At 38.1% G+C, this 17,782-nt stretch overlaps 1 protein-coding gene across 7 annotated transcripts in view; it reads right to left on the minus strand.

The window, feature by feature from the left end:
• The window catches only part of DMD (dystrophin), a 1,078,552-nt gene that overhangs the window by 240,605 nt on the left and 820,165 nt on the right, over positions 1–17,782 (minus strand). The gene's annotated exons all lie outside the window — the stretch shown is intronic.

The raw sequence follows: 17,782 nt of genomic DNA on the forward strand, positions 1-17,782 counted from the left end.
CCACAATATCACACATCTTTCTTTGGCTTCAGAGTTTCAGGATATGCACTGCTAATACACTATGGCCTTCCACTTGACTAAGTCCTACTCTATCCAGGGAAAATCAGACGACAGCAAAAACCTCTCCCTAATCTATGCCCTCAAAGGACAGGGTGACATTGTTTTATATCACCTGTGTGTAGCTCTGAAATGATCCTCTGTGCAGAGAAAGACTGGAAAGCCTCAGAGCGCAACTAAATACAGAGCTACAGGTCAGGATCTGAGCCACTCTGGAGGTTTGTGTTCAGAGGTGGCCAACATTCATCCACAGGTGCTTCCTTTCCACTGTTCTGAATCAAGAACCTGGAAAGCTTTACTGCGCTCGTACAGGACTTTGCAATGGAAAACTGGGCTTTAGACACTCACTGTAAGGACTGAGGGACAAGCCAAATGGAGAAGGTACTCCTAAAACGGCAAAAATAACTTGCTAAAGCGCTCTGCCTGATCTTCATCACCGCAAATTCCTGCCTGAAAACAGCTGATGTGGTTATTGGGGTCTGATAAGCACCTGCAGGCACCTGCTGATCCCAACATACAGCAGGGCTTCTACGGATGGCAGCAGTGTATTCCTCCCGCATTCCCGGGATGTGCTCCACTTCTGTGTTCTTCTCTTTCCTTCACATTGCTTTCTTGGCAACATGGTCTCCGGGCTGAAAACTGACTCTCTCTGTGCCTTTAAATAAGCCAAAGAGCATCTCTGCCTTGGCTACGCTACCCGGATCTATGAGGTACGAACGACCAATGGAATAATTTTAAATTCTAGGTGTAATTGCCCATACAGAGAGATTTACTGCAACAGCTGCTGCAAAGTAAACTCAGTCAGCCAGTTCCCTTTGCTGGGTCACTTTATTTCTGGAGGCAAAAAGAACAAATCCCTCAAAACTGCTCAGTTCGGGTTAGCTTAATCTGCTTTGAGGGCGCCGGAAATAACCTAGAAAACAACATTTTATCACAGGAGTCTATACCAGCTACCATACTTTGGGAACAAACCATACGTTATTCCTAAAAACTTCCTAGGGTAGCCAAGTTCTAAGAATTAAAAATATAATTATTAAGCATACTGCTATTTCATCATTCTTTCCCTGACATCTCTTAGCGAGATTAAACATTTTTGTCCTTTATTATTTCCCTATAAATCAGTCCAGCATCTCTTCAGCACCTTCATAATTTTAAAGCACTAAAATTGCTATTCCTTACAGAAACACTGGGAGGTAGATACACTGAAGAGGTTCCCAATAGTCTCTGCAATATTTTTTCCCCCTAGCAGCTTCATTCTATATCCTATATTTTACTCTAATTTACTCAGCTTTTTGGGAAGCTTAACAGAAACAAAAATAAATATTCTTGAAACAATGATGATTAGTTTATTGAATCCTCATTATTAATGCACAACTAGAATGATATCCAAACACTGAAAATAAACTATTTAATCTTCCTTTAAAGGAAGAGACTATTTCTGCCTGGAATTTCTGCAACCACAGACGTGAATCTAATTCAGCAAAACTGTTTCAGGGTAATTTTTAAAAGAATTACAAATTACGAACAGCTCAACACTAAGGATAAGAAAATCTGAATTTGCAGGATATCTTCTGTCTTAATGTAGGTTTTGAAGCTACTCCATTGTTTTCTGCCACTACTTATTTCATTCCGCATTAGTAGACATCAGTTCTTAGCCTATGTAACTCTTGAGTATGTAAACTCAACAATCTGCATAAGGTGCAAACAAAAGCATATTTCAGCCCTTATTTCATTTGCATTCATCCATCAAGTATAACAAATACAGATGGAATAGCATTTTCATTGGGTCAAAGAAATGTAATTATTTCACATTAAAAAATGTCCTGTTTCATCAGCAAGATTAATATTTAACTAAATATTCAGCTAAGTACCAGTCGTGACCTCCAACAAAACAAAACAAATCAGAACACTGAATTGTACAGAACACTGAAATAGTAGGAAATGAAGACAGAAGATGAAAACAGCTTGAGTATTTTTCTTATTTTAAGTTTTTGGAAAAGTTTCAATGTACAAAAAGGCATTGGGTGTCTTGAGATAAGAAATTAAGAAAGTAGCAGCTCTGCTTTAAATATTTAAATAGTATAAACGACCCAAGCCCATACGGTTTGGTGCTGCTGAAAGTCATCCTATTGATGCATAAGGAACCAGTGTGCAAACAGAGAAGTTGCTTTTTTTTGGTTCCTATTTGCCTTTAGGGTATTTGCACATTTGCATCAGGAAAGAAACAAGAAAGAACAAAGGAAGGAGATATACATGAATAAAATGTCAATCTACCCAACAGGTCAGTCAATACTGTTATCTGTCAATATCACAGGGTGGTAACAATCCCCAAAACAAATCCTGACAGATGTGCTCCTTCTCCAGCTCAACCTGACTTCTCACATGTAGCCCTCTTTAGGTGTTAACTACCACATTATCTGATCTTAGTAGTTGCCTGCCTGATTTCTTCCCCCACCCAGACATTAACCATCAATAACAGTCCTGATGGCCCTATCCTGATGGGGAGATAAGGCTAACCCTGAGTACACCAGCCAACAGTCATTTCAGAATTGACGGAATGACTATAAGTCAATCATCTCATCCCACAAATACGGGGACAGCCCGAGAGCCCATTGAGCTCTCCTTGTATCGCAGCGGGCTGCAGGCCAGGATCTCGCCTTGGGCAGGAACGCCTCTCAAGGATACTCCTCGGGGTTAAGAGATCCTTCCCACTACAGATTTGTGGTAAGTGACTATAGTGCGCTTCTCTTTTTTTGAACTTGTAAACTTTACTTTGTAACTGTGCACAAATCCCTTAGACATAAACCCTTGACCAGGCCTGGGGCTAGGGTTGGATCCAGCCGCACTCAGACTCCTCTCAGAAGGAGTTTGGAAAGCAAGGGGGTCCAGTCTGAACCTCATCACCCAACCTGAGGGTGTCCTTGGTAATTCTGTGTGTAGCTTGAACCTCCATGCAGTAAGTAATAAGTGACCTTACCATTGTCATTACCAATAAAACCTATTCCTATTTCTTTCCCATGAGTGAAGTGCATTGTGTCACTCAAACCCACCACCACTCATCCCGTGACACAAATACAGATAGAATACATAGCCTTAAATAAAATGAGCTATATTCTAGAAACAATACGTGAAAAGTGATCTTGGGGAAAGAAGAAGAGATGTAAAGAATATAAAGTGAATGAGGGAAAGCAGACCCTCAAAGCCAAAAAGTCTGGTGATATATGGCGATATGATAGAACCGTATCCAAGCAAGTCACCTTTAAGTTAATATTTAAAGCACCCCGCCCCGATTTTGTGGACCATCTCTAAAAGCTACTATCTCCAGCACACCGCAGTAGAGAGACCCAGTCCCTAAGACCTGCTCATCTTGGTGAACTTTCCTGTAGGTGCACAGCCAGGACTTCCTCCTCCAGGACAGAGCGCTGGCTGCGTGGCTACCAGTCAGCGCAGGGCGTTAGGGAACCCCTCACCGTGGCCAGGGGCTCCCCAGCGCGCGGCCCGGCACACCCTGAGGCAGCCGGGGCTGGCGACCCGCAGCGCGTGAGGCCTCGGCGTCGCCCGCACGGAGCAAGGTCTGGGGATGGGGTAGAACTGAGCTCACCGAGCAGGGAATCGCTTCAGAGGAAACCAGGTTAGACTCTGCCTGAAACTGGCATGGAATTATCTGGAACACTGCTCTCGGGAATATCGGGGTACAAGAACAGCTTGTAGCACTATCCTTGACACCGGGTGCCCATTAGGATTTCAGTATGGGTGAAGCAATTAAGTAGACTCTAACTGATGAGCTACAGTCTATAGAACAAGACAGGAACCCTGAACAAGAGGGAATCAGAGTAACTGATGAGCTACAGTCTATAGAACAAGACAGCAACCCTGAACAAGAGGAAATCAGAGTGGATGGATGGAAGGAAGGAATAGAAACCAGAAAACTTTAATTATTTATCTGGAAGGGAGAGATAGTATTAGACACAGAGCACAATTTTCCTTACTTAGCAAAGACAGTTTATGTACTTAGGAAAAAGAATGGCCAAGAGAGATGAACTTCAGGTATCATACATTGGCAGGCTTGTTTCCATTCTTACCCCTATCACCTGGCTGGTTTCCATTCTTACTCCTGCGTAAGAACAGGCAAATGATTGTTTAAATAATATCATTTTATAAAATAGCATTTTCCCTTGAACTATCTTTATTAATAAAGACATGAAAGCAATTGAAAAAAAAAAACTTTTCAATTTAGACCATTTGCTCCTTTCGTTTTGTAACTAAAACACGTGTTGGTGTTTAATGAAAACAAGAAGAAAATTCGCGTGCAGCCATGAAGCTTCAGATCACCCTTAGATATGAATCTCTTCTACACCATTATTTGTCAGACTGAGAAGGATTGCTAAAGCAAAACAAATAGCAGACTCGGGAGCTCAAAATCACGTACTTGGCTTTCCACATAGGACTTCTAAATAACTTCTTTTCAAACAACTCGTCATTATCAGCACAGAGGATCTATGCTGTCACAGAGGAAACTCCCCACTGACCTTTATAAAATTAATTTCTGTCTCCTTAGGCTCTGTTGATTTATGAGATCCCAGATTTCCAGAATGCCTTTTCATGGCATGGCAAACATAGGGGGAGTCAGAGGGAACTTTCTTGGGCAGATTTTTCTTGCCCACATTGCTTCTGACTGCTTTTCCCTTCTTGTCCTGGCATAGGTCTATAATTAAATATATGAAAAGGTGCTCATTTTCCCTATGGTTGTTGTAGCTACAGATTATCAGACTGATATTGTGAACTACTGGAAAAAACATCAATAAAATTAAGTAGATCATCTGAATTCCTTTAAAAAATAATTATAAGCTATATTTCCCATTACTGAAAATAGCTTAAGTTTGATTGGAATTTCTAAATGACTAATAGGCTTTTAGTAAAATCAATCATTTTCCAGGGAGAAAATCTTAAGAAATAATAGGTTAAAAATGGGAATCTCAACAGAAAATCACAGCAGACATTTGAAGTACTATTAAAGTTGACTTGTAGATACAGAATAATGTTCTGATGGACTCACTCAATAGGCTTTTGAAAAAAAAAAAAACTTCGTTGAAACTCAGAAGAAGGTATCTTTTTTATATAAAATTCTATCAATTCATGGCAAAGATTCTAAACTAATCTTTGTATCAAACTAATCTTCGTATCATACAAGCAATACTACAACAACATAGAATTTACTAATTCTAGTATCACCGCTAAAGAGAGAAGCCAGAGAAAGAAGAAATCCTAAAACCTCAGCAAACAAACAAACAAAAATAATCCTGTCTCTTACAGTACCAAAAAAAGCAAAACGGTTTTTGTTGTGTTCAAGTCTTCTTCATATTTCACAGTGTATAATCCACAGAATCAAGTTTTTCCTTGCATTCCAAAATATCTCATTCTTTTGAGATTTCACAGGAGTCACCACTGGCATCTAACAAACAGCACATTAATTACCCTGATACAATTTATTAAGATAAAATCTTGGCTTACAAACACATCGAAGGGTAATTAAAACTGATTATGAAAATAATTAGGTTGTAAAGGCACTTGTTTTCTTACTCTCAATTGCTAAAGAAACAACTAAATTTAATAACTCTGTGAAATGCACTTACGGCATTACATGCAATCAATTAGGGTGCACAAAGGACACTGTTAAACCCTTAGTGCAGTTTTCATTTAGAGCCGCAGCCTCCAAGCTCTGTGCTCAGTGGCCTCGCAGAGCAGCTCTTTGCTAGCACGCAAGAGAAACAAGGCTGAGTTTCCAGATGGGGAAACTTGTTTTACAGCACATACGGGTCTCATTGTAGATCTAAGATGCTTGGATCACCTAAGATTAAATGGCAATAATAAAAAATAAGCACAAAGATAAATACACATATTATAAACACGCAGATAAACATACACATTATTTTTCCTACTGCAAAACAAGGACCTTAATTATTATTCACATTGTGCAAAGATTTTAACAGATTAGATAGATTGGCTCTAGATTTTTAAGCAACTGTAAGCAAGCTGGGAAGTCAATATATTTTAAGAAACATACAGTGGCTAAGAAAGAAATAGATGTTACAGCCAAGGCTGGGCTCAGCAACATGCACCTTAGAAGCAACTGAAAACCCAAACTAGTCTGGTTAAGAAGGAGCGAGGCAGAACGCCTACTGTTTCTTGTATGCATAATCTAATACAGTAATACTACTTGTAAAGAACTACTCTATATCCTATATATGTAATTACTGTTAAGGAGGTTTCAGACTCCTGAAGAAAACTGAAGTATAGAGCATAGAGTAATGGGATAGTGAGAATATAATAGTCTTAATATAGAAAGATTCTAACATGCTAGGAAATATAACTGGAGGTAGTATGAGAATACTACATAATAATAATAATTATAACTGTGTTTCTACAATATTGATAAGTTAGTAAACTGGATTGCAACTTGGGATCACTGAAATCACATTAAATAAAAAAGTGATGCAATTCTAGTCCCTGTTTCAGCAAAATTCAGAAATTTTCAACTGACACTGAGTTTGGCAGAACTCAAATACGTTTGATATGAAAGCCTAACAGAGAAAATCCTAACTCCACTGAGATGAATGGCAAACTTTCCATTTACTTCAAAGGGAACAAGATATTCTCTGATAGTTTTATTTCCAGTCTTTTTTTGGACAAATTTCAAAGATTAAAAAAAAAAAAAGGCAGTTCAATGTAACTTATCAAAGAACTGTTCTGGTCATTTTAAAGGAGTGGAAACAAGCATAAATGTACAGAACATGGGGGTGAGGAGAGCTTGCTATCCTACTGTGAAAAGCCATGACAAATGAGGCAAAAATGGAGCTTTGTGTGTTCTCACACAAGTTTTACCAGACCGTTCAGATAGAACTCTGACACAGTGCACAACTTCCAATTTATAAATCCTTCCTCATAAACAATGAAATCACAATCAGATACTTATATTTTAACAGAAAACTGATGCGCATTGTGGGCTGTATTTTTGTATATTGTCATACAAATATTCTCTGTGTATTCTAGATAATTTATCCATTTGGGGAGATTTTATCTTATCTTATGAATGTATAATTTCAAGTTTGGTTCGTGCAAAGAAATCCATAAAATACAATGTAATGTCTTTTAAGGAAATGAACAATTTCTGTTATTTAACCAAAAGATACACTTAAGACAGACTTGTACAAGCAGATGTGTTAATAAACACTGAATTGGTGTGCATGTGGCAACACAGTGAAATTTCAACATGTTAAGGTTCTTCAGTGCTATTTTCTTCATAGGAGCTGCCATTTTAAAATCATTCCTTTACATCTGGCTGCTGTTATTTCTGAATAGGAAGCCTACCTCTCTTTAAAAGCCTGATTAAAAACAAGTAGGCCTCTTGTGAGCTCAAGGCCCACATTCTTGATTGCATTTGACACAATAATCATCTTCATATCTTAAGACTGAAATCTACCTGGCAATCCTGGGCTCAGTTCTGCTTCTTCCAATTAGATGAAAAACTACAGCCCAGCTCATCTTCCGGGAAATACATATATATTTACAGTTTTTTACAGGTGGAAGGTATGGCGACATTCAGGAGTTAAACATAATAATTTGATAAACATTTTCTTTTAAATGTATCCATCTCTCATAAATTTGATTTGAGGGAAAAAAAAAAAAGAAGTGGCACACATACTCATATAATATTGCAATAAATATTTTTTATCTCACACATGGTGTGGAAAAAGCCCCCAGAAATCTGAAGACGTAACTATGGATACCCTTCCAAGCTGAGTAATTTTGGAAAGAAAATTCTGAAAGAATTCCAGCTCTTACTTTTACTATCCATTCATAAGCAAGAAAAAGAAAAAGGAAAATAAAAAGTAAGATTTGATTATGGCATGGTTAGAAAAGAAGATAGGAACTAGGAACTTATGGTCCTGAAAGAAATCAGAAGAAGGCACAAAATGAAGACAAAAGCAAAATTGTCCATGTTTCCACAGATCTGGTCCCTACTTCGAGAAGGCGAGTGGCAGCAAACAAAAGAGATCATATTCCATATTCATTTTCATATTTCATGTTCAGTTTTATGTCACTCACCCAGGTCAGGACAGCTCAGCCCAAGAAAGATTCTACCACTGACTTGCTAGAGCCAGGTGAGAAAGATGCTCTTAAACGGATCCAAGTAAGGCTGAGAACAGTCAGTGCACCAGTGCTGCTGATCTCATCCACAGAGATAATGTTTAACCCTGAGCATGAGGAGTGAATCAGCAGGAATTTGATAGCAGAAAGATTCCATATAAATGTGCCCAAAATGACAAATGATACATGGAGGATTAACACTCCTTTGTTCATACTTTTGGTTTCTGAGCTAGCTGTAGCCTTACAGGACTAAGTATTTAGCATCAAGAATATCTTAATGATATCTTAATGAAGATATCATTATATACTAGCACCTAAAGATTATTAGTAACAAGAATAGCAATAAATAAGATGCCAAAGTCTTCTCAGAAATACATCCTCATCACTCCTTGTTCTGGCCTGGGTATCGTATTCCAACTAGCACAGAGGAGCAGAACCGCAGATACAAAAATAATATTATTTACATACCTAACACCGTGTGACACCATGAGAAAAATCATTTAGTAGAAGCAGATTTTAATAGAAATATGCCATGCTCCTACTTTTTTTTTTTTTTTCCCAGAGAGAAAGAAGGAATGGTGACAAGTGTCTGTTGCTCCAAGGGATCAGTACGGAAGGAGAGGTTTCACTAAAGGTACCAGATCTTGACTATGTTTGCTCAGCGCTTAGGGTTCCCCTAGCATAAAAAGAAAAAGAGGGCAGTGAGGGCAGCCCTAGCAGAACTTCCATCACTTTCACACCGGGAAACCTAGGGGTCAGCTACCACAAAATAAAATTACCCTGTCTGACCCAGGGAAGGTATAGAGCAACAGCCACTATTACTGATTAACACTGTGGAATTATCAACCTCAGATACGGTGTCAAAACTCAGAAATCATGTAAAACTCTGAATTGTTTGCTGTTATTGAAAATAAATAACAGCATCTCTTTCAGAGTTTTAAACAAGAAATAAAACACATATCAGTTGTGTTTTAAGGTACAGAGAACAAATCCAAGTTAGACTAAAAGAATAATACAAAATTAAGTTCAAGTCTAATTTGACGAGTCAAAAATAATAAAGTATTTAAAAAGACAGTATATAAATAAATAAAAAAAACACTAACTTGAAAACAAATTATAGTAATAAGAAAAAAGCAGAAAGCGTGAAAAGGGAGTCTGGCATTTTGGGTAATTTCCAGATTTTTTTTTGTACCATATAAAGAGTGGTAAGTGAACAAATGTAATCTCAAAAAGATCACAGAATGGTTGAGGTTGGAAGGCACCTCTAGAGATCACCTAGTCTAACCCCCCTGCTCCAGCAGGGACACCTAGAGCACGTGGCACAGGGTGGCATCTGGGCAGATTTGGAAGATCTCCAGAGAAGGAGACTCCACAACCTCTCTGGGCAGCCTGTTCCTCACCCTCTGTCACCCCCACAGTAAAGTTGTTCTTCCTCACATGGAGGTGGAACTTCCTGTGTTTCTGCTTGTACCCATTACCCCTTGTCCTGTCACTGGCCACCACCGAGAAGAGTTTGGGCCCATCCTCCCTACATCCTTCCTACCCTCAGGTACTTGTACAGATTGGTCAGATCTCCTCTCAGTCTTTTCTTCTCCAGACTAAACAGTCCCAGCTCACTTAGTCTTTCCTCATATGATAGATGCTCCAGTCCCTTAATCATCTTTGTTGCTCTGCCTTGGACCCTCTCTAGAAGTTCCACATCCTACTTGTCAAGAGATGTAGAATATTGCATTGAAATTTGGAGTATTGGTCATCATTTTTACTGGATCCAAAAGAATATGAATCTATTGATCTTCTCTTTTCCAAAATTCCCTTGCTTTCTTGCTGCTTCCCCTCCTACACACCTCTATCAAATATGTCTTATAAGCTCTATATTAATGAATTATCAGTTTAATCTTTCCTTTTTTTTTCCAGAGATTTCTCCCCAACTCGATACTGGGACAGGTCAAAAACTTATCCTTCTGACTCTGTTTTCCCTTGTCTGTCCTCTACCTCATCACTGGTGGTGGCTGATGGTGTTAACAAAAATCACAGTCATCAGCCTCTCATGCTGATTCTCATCCAGACGAGAGATACATTTGCCAACTTCTTTATCAGTCTGTAGAAAACAAGGTGTGATGCAAAATGTGTTCATAGTTGAAAAAAAACTACAGAAAGAAAAGACAAATAACACTACTGCCAAATTGGCAAACTGGGGCGAATTGCCATAGAGACTACTAATTTAGTAGGCTGGCTGGTTTACCCTGTCAGTTGGCAGACAAATAAGTAGGTAAGTGGGATGCTCACACTGCCTGTACAGAAGCTGATCAGAAAGTGCACAGTAACTAAACACCAAGAGTTGCAGTAGTAGTAATATTCTGTAAAATAAATAAATAAAAATATAAGACAAACAACAAAAAAAAGGCTATCAAGTGAATAATAATATAAACAAAAGCTGACAGCTAATGTCAAACTCTTTTGTGCCAGCACTCTGCTAGTCCGTTACTGATTAATTTCTATTCAGTTGCTTGCTACAAAGGACATGAAGCCCGACAAATTTACTGAGGAAAAAGCAGAGACATTTTCTTGTTGCAATAGCAGCAATCACTTCGCTACAGTTTGTTAATTTACCCGCAGACTGTGAAGAACTAGATTTGAGGTTTGACTTTGAGGTCACCAAAGCATTAGTAGAAGCTCCTGCTGAAATGACAGTAAAGCTCCCTAGTCACTTCTGAACACCTCACCTTTGAGAAAAAGAACAACACATTTGTCTTCATTTTTAGTGGAGAAAGAACAAAAGTTGAATTTTGGTTCATTCTCTCACTAAGTCAAGCTCGCTCCTCACTTGCTCTCTGCCCCTCCTGCAGATGCAAAAGGAGACGCAGAAGAGGAGAAGGCTCCCAAACAGGGCACTGCTTCAAAATGCCTGTATTTGACTTTGACTATGGTTCAAGCTCCTGCATGAAGCTGTTCTCCTTTCAGAATTCCAGGCCACCAGCTAGTTAATGATTTTGTCCAGGTGGCTTCCACTACAACTTGAGAACTTTTCCCATTTACATCAGAAAGGAATAAGCAGAGTTTAACATATGATAAATAGGAGCAAAGCAGCAGAGTTTTATTTATCTTGAGGCCAAAATATAGCGCAACAATGTGACAAACAAACAAAAGAAGTTAAAAAGCAGTAAGGAATGGCCTTTTAGAGATGCTACTTTCACTTTTCCTACTTCTTTTTTAACAATTATCTCACTCTTGGCATTTAAAGCTGAGGGCATCTTTGCATAATGTCAGCGCTGCCCTTCCTAATTGTCTACAATGAAACTGCAAACACTGGTGAACAATTGAAAAACAACAACATAGATCAGCTGAACTTGTAAGTTTAAAAAAACTCAGCAAACCACTTGTGGGCAAACAAGTTAAAAATGCAATTAATTTAAGAATAACAACCCTCTTCTTTGTAATAATTGCTTCCAAGTTAATTTTTCTGTGGGGGTACAGACTAGCTAATAGCTAATCTCCAGATGGTCTCTTGTCTTCCCAGAAGTAATAAAGGTTCCAGTCTATAGATGTTTCTCAGTGAAGTGGTGGGAGCATTCAATTTACTCACACTGGTAATAAGAGTTTTAAGAAATATTTCCCTGAAGTCACAAGGCACCATAGGTCCCTTTTGCAGAGAACTATTGCTGTTGCCACAATCTGCTAAAATAACTCAAGAACATTTTTGATTTTAATCCTAAAAAGTTTCTCAAACTCCCAAGAGAACAATCAGAGCCATAGAAATGATAAATCACAAGCACAATCTATGTAACATTGCTGTTTGTTACCATCCTAGCAGCATTTTGAGAGCATTGCATATGCAAGGCTCTCCCATCATAAGTAAACTATAAATATTAAGGACACTCAATTGATTTTTCTTCTTGGCTCCATATTCCCGTATCTGTACTATATAAAGAGCATGTCCAGTTGAAAGAAGAACAAAATAAGGAAGAAAAAAAAAAGGAATATTAGAAAGTAAGACAATTTTCAAGATGTTCTATTTATGGGAACTTTGGCTAGGACTCTTATTTTTGTATTTTAAATATATTTTCCTGTACGCGGCTGAAATCTATTAATTCTTAGGGGCACTAGGAAGACAAGATAATAAAACAATTTGAACTAATGTCTTTGCTGAAAAGCTCGAGATTATGCTTAGTCCATAAGAACTTGCTTCAGGGTTCAGCCAGTTAGTAGAAGGTGTTTCATATCGGTAACTTAACCTGTAACTCTATATAAAATTCTTCTCTAGAATGACTTTTTAGGTGTGCTTTTTTAATAACAGAGTGAGTATTTAACATATAATCAAATAAAACAGGAAATACCAATATCTCAAATGAAACTCAGAGTACCTTAAACCTTGTCAAATTAAATGTTCACATCCTTTAAGCAATCATCTTATTTGAGGGTCCATTTTGGTTTAAAATAATAACAGAAAAGAAAAAAGAAAGCAAAGAATACTTTAATTCTTTACCTAAAATTAGAACATATAAGAAGCTTCAAAAATATCCATATTTTAAACACCAAAGCCTTAACATTCTCACATCATAAGTAGTTGTTATAGTGCTTTTCCTTGGAAAAAAAAGAAGAAAAACTCTTCTGAAGAAGCGAGGTAAACTTTTTCTGCAAAAACTAAAACATTTTTGTATCTTTTTGTCTAATGAGAAAGACATCAGGACCTCATAGCAAACTGAGACTTTCCAGAACTGTTCTGGATCCATTTTTTTGTAAAACGTGACTATTCCTCCTATTCAAATGAACAGTCGAGGTGGCTATTATAGGTCTTTAATCAAACATGCTGATGTATTAATTATTTGCTCCTTATCATGATCTTAGGTGTGATATATGCGACTGCAAAGACTCACTTTTATTCAACATGAATATTTCTGCTGACAGACTGGAAGTAAGTCATTGTGAATTCAAAGCAGCAAAGATCTCCAAGACCATTTGTCAGGAACGCCCAGATGGCAGATACACTTTTTAAAAGCCAATGTGAATAACATCAAATAACCATGTATTAACAACATGTCTCGTAAAGCAAAATAATCGCTCTATAATTGCAGTGTTTTCAAGAAATCTTGTTATTTATTAATTAATATCTATTGTTAAGCCGCCGCAAATAACAAACTTTGGCATGACATTATGGTTGTAAAAAGCAGCGACTCCAGCTATCTGCTCGTTTGGGACCAGCAAAATAGTTTCTAGAAAAATCCTGATAAATCACTATTATGAAGATAATGATAAAGATGATTGTACTGGGCTTGTTAGAAAAAATCCATGGAAAATGGTCACTTGACCAATGCCATCTTCATCTATAGTCCAATATTTGCAATAATTTCTTGCACTACTAACACAGCTCTATACCCATGATAACAGCAGCCACAGAAGTATAAACAAGTTTCCTATTTCCACTTACATTTTTAATGTAAACTCCATAGAGATGTCTCCCCAACAGGTCTGGCTACTGAAAGCAAGTGAGGATCTTCAGTGTAACTTGACACAGATACATAAGCCTGGCTACTGCTGTTGTGTTAGGGCAGTCTTTTCTCACCAAGAAGATGCAATAGGACTGTAGTAGGACTATGATTTCTTCCATGAAACCATAAAGCAAAATGATTCTCAAAGTAGTGTAGGTATGCTCTATTAAGAAAATTGTCTCTAGGGGAGTGATCGGGCTCTTTTCGTGCAGGCAATAAAGTGATGTCTACAAACACTGCATACACATGAAGTTTACATGGGTAAGACTGTGTTCTTACAGCAAGTCACTCACCAGTAAAGAGAGAGTTTGCTGAAAGACTAAAGACTTTCGGCATTTGATATTGTTCACCTGATCTACAAAATTAAGGTGCCTGGACAACTGGCTGCACTAGAGAACGAACATCATTCTTAGATAAATATAGAAGCTGGGAACTCAAACCCTAGAAACAAGTTGCCTACAAACTCAGCTCCTTGCCATACTTCTTCAAGTCCCTGTTTCTTAAACTAAGAACAACAAAATCTAATTATTTATTGGTTATTCAGTGCCCATACCCTGCAATAGGAAAAAGTAACAACTTGTCACATTTTGACAGATACATGAGTGTTACATCCTCTCTCAGAAGTGAAAAAAATGCATCTTGAGTGATGCAAGCTGGAACACTTGAAATGCAGCCTGAGCTTCCCTGACCTTCAACACAGAAACCAGTGAGAGATGCAGATATTGGAAGGTACCACATACACTGTGTTGGGTTTGAGGCCTACATAATTCTCACAATACAAGTTATAATACTCGCTACACCGCAGAAAGGTCTACATCCTTGTCCAGCTTGAAATTTTAGTGCAAGCTAAACACGTGCTGGGCGGATTCCCAGGAAAATAAGTTAAACTTGCATTTTTATTTTTATTTGATAATTAACATAGAATGTGAGTGCCTACAAGAGAAGGGAGTACTATAATCCTTGTCTGATTGTTCTATTTTTTCAACGCCCTCCCAAATTAGGCTTATATACAACCACAGAACACTTTTACATACAGCAAACTTCTAAACTTCCTCCATTGTATCTGTTTCTCTTGAGCATACAATAGTACATTTGTTCGATTTATTTTTGTTAACACAATCGATACAGATCACTTGCTCCTTAATTGCATCAGCTTAACAAATAATACAGTTATTTCAGGGACAGTTAATGTTTCCAAAGGGAATACAAGAGACATGTTTACAAGTCATTCTGGCTTTTGCCCAGCTAATCGGTTCATGCGCCTCCAGTGTATCTTTTCAGCATCAACGACAAAAATAAGAAGTGGTGAGAAAAAAAAGGGGAGCACCCATCAAACACTCAGGAACTCAGCCATTGAAGGACTTCAAATGCTATTTTCATTATAGTTGGGTGTTATAAAACAAAATAGGAAGGAAAAGGGTGAACACACAAATCAGCTGCAAATCCATTTAAGCAAAACAAAACACAAGCTGGCAGATGTTGCCCTAATGACTAAAGTACTTGCTGTGGCTGAACTATTACCAAGTGTAATTTTACTGCTCCTTGCCTGTCTGCTGTTCTAATCTGGTTCATGGATAAGAGGGTTCACACATATTCTTAATACACAGTGCTGCTCCTAATGGCGGTTTACAGGAAAAAAATAATTCAAAACAATGTGAGTTACTCTACTTCTAAAATGCAACTGCAAAAAAAAAAAAAAAAAGCCAAGACTCATGTTTGAAATGTATTTCTATATCATTCACAGGTTACTGAATCACCAGTTGCTCACGGTCTGGACGAAAGTAACACCCATGGATATATTTGCAGTCAACGCACATGTATCTCAGTGGAGAACTAGCCTTTCTTACAGGCAACTCTAAACCCAGAAAAAAGTGCTCTCTTACACTTAAGAAGACCCCTAAGCACACAAACAAACAATCTGTTTTGCTCCATGCAACAGTCTGAAAGCTGTGTAAAGTGTTAAGGGATGGGAAAAAAAAAAAAAGAAAAAAGAAAAACTGCACAACATAACTGTCAAATTGGCATTTAAGCCAATTCAAAGGCCCACTGACTCCATCCTCTTTCCAAAAATTTACTAAACAAAATAAATCTTGAGCCAGTTCTCCCAGGAGGTCACTCGGCAGCTCGCAGGTGATGGGAGGGCTGACACTGTTGGAACAAACCTAGCAGATCTAGAAGTGGAAGGGCGCTTCCAGCTACAGGCATTTTTGCTAACTTGATACCAGATGTAAATCTTCATTTCACAGCTACTCACAAAAGACAAAAATGTGATGTAACCCTCAGAAAGGCTTATCAAACAGCATTAGCAACACACTTCTCTTTCAAGTTCCCCAACCCATGGGAATCCTTACAAAAATTGTAAACAAAGTAGTACAAAGCTTGTAAAAATATGTAGTCAAAAACGAGGAAATTCTAGATTTACATTTCTCTGCATAAACTTAATCCTATCCTTTTATACTTCTTAGTAATAGAAAATGACGACTGAGTCACCTCAAAAGCTCTCCTTTGAGGACATGAAGGTTTACTACAGCCCCTCCTCCAACGCCTGAGCTCTGGGCACGTCGGGGCTTCTGGAGAGGCCTGCAGGGCCTGGAGCTGTTCACGGCCACTACGAACCTGCTGCGCAGACACTTCCAGGCCGCAGGGTCCCTTCTCGCCACGGGGCAGCCTTACACACAGCTGGGCTCATGCTTGAAACATTCACAAACACGGAATTAAAGATGCTGTCCTGGCTACAGGTGCTACCTGGCTGCTCTCGGCAGCTGCAGGATTCTTACAGCTTCTTAGCTAGGCTTCAGGAATACGAAAGCCAGCTCACCAGGAAAGGGTTGCATAAGCAGAAAAGCAATTTCCTTCCAACTAATCCTTTTGACCCACTGACTCCACCTTCCTTTGGAGAAGTTTTAAGTATGAGGCACGCAGCTCTTCTTATGCAGGACGAGATGTCCCCAGAAGCCTGTTTCTCAGAGCTCTGCCAGCAGAATGTTTTATTTCTCATAAAACACGGTTACTACCAATAAAGTCTTACAAGGGCTACTGCAATAAGAGAAGAAATGCAAGCAGATAGTTCCTGCATGTTTATAACAATTTCTCAGTTTAGTTTTTCTTCTTGTTAGAAAAAGCTCTTGACTTATAAAGCAGCTTTCTTTTAGAGGACATCAGTGGCATCTCCTCTCATTGTAGGACCTTAAGTAGGGGCAAGGCTGCTTCAGAAAAAAAAATGCTGTTAAAGTGACTCATTCTGTCAGCATATGAATGTCAAATTCATTTTAAAATAGCGGGAATAGATTTCTGTAGTCACCAGTGATTTAAGTAACTTCTGTGATGTAAGAAAGTCTCCTGAATTTGTTACATAAATAAATAAACTTATTTTCTGACCTTGTTCATAGACTTTAATTTAAAACATTTTTTAAAAGTTGTTCAATTCTCATTTTAGTTATAGGCTAAAAAAATCTAATCTGGGACACTAAACTGATTAAAATAACTTTAAGCTATTTCTTTATGTATCTCATTTCATGTAGCACAATATAAAACTATTTTATTGCTTTGCAGAAAGACATTTTTATTTTGCAAAATGCTCCGATTTTACAGACTGCATGCTGAATGATTCACAGTTTGGTGGCTTTTAGTACTGAATTGGTATCCATAACACAGAGTTGAAGACCATGAAATGTAACTAAGAACGTGATCAAGGTTCTAACAAAAATGTTCTGGACTAAAAATTTTCCTCAAAGCTATACAATAAAATTTCGATTTCCAGCCTGCTTCATCAGGATGTCTGTCACTTTTGGGTTTGGTCTATGACTAGCAAAATCACAATAGTGACTGTAAAGTAGAGATAGTACACAGAAATACAATATACAACCTATTGACTGAAGTTAGCTGGTAACTGGTCACAGCCATTGAAAATTGACAGGAGTCAAGATTTTTGTTTTAGAGAATCAGATGGCATCCAAAGACACATTTCCACACAATATGACAGAAGAGACATCATCATTCTTGACCTTCACAAATTCATCTTCACAAATTACATCTTTTAAGATCTTTAACCAAAGCTGGACGATGAAAGTAAATGAAGTTTAAAGTTTATT

Source organism: Tinamus guttatus, unplaced genomic scaffold, assembly GCF_059628265.1.
Source record: "Tinamus guttatus ecotype Peru unplaced genomic scaffold, ASM5962826v1 Tinamus_guttatus_pri_ptg000008l, whole genome shotgun sequence".
NCBI lineage: Eukaryota > Metazoa > Chordata > Aves > Tinamiformes > Tinamidae > Tinamus > Tinamus guttatus.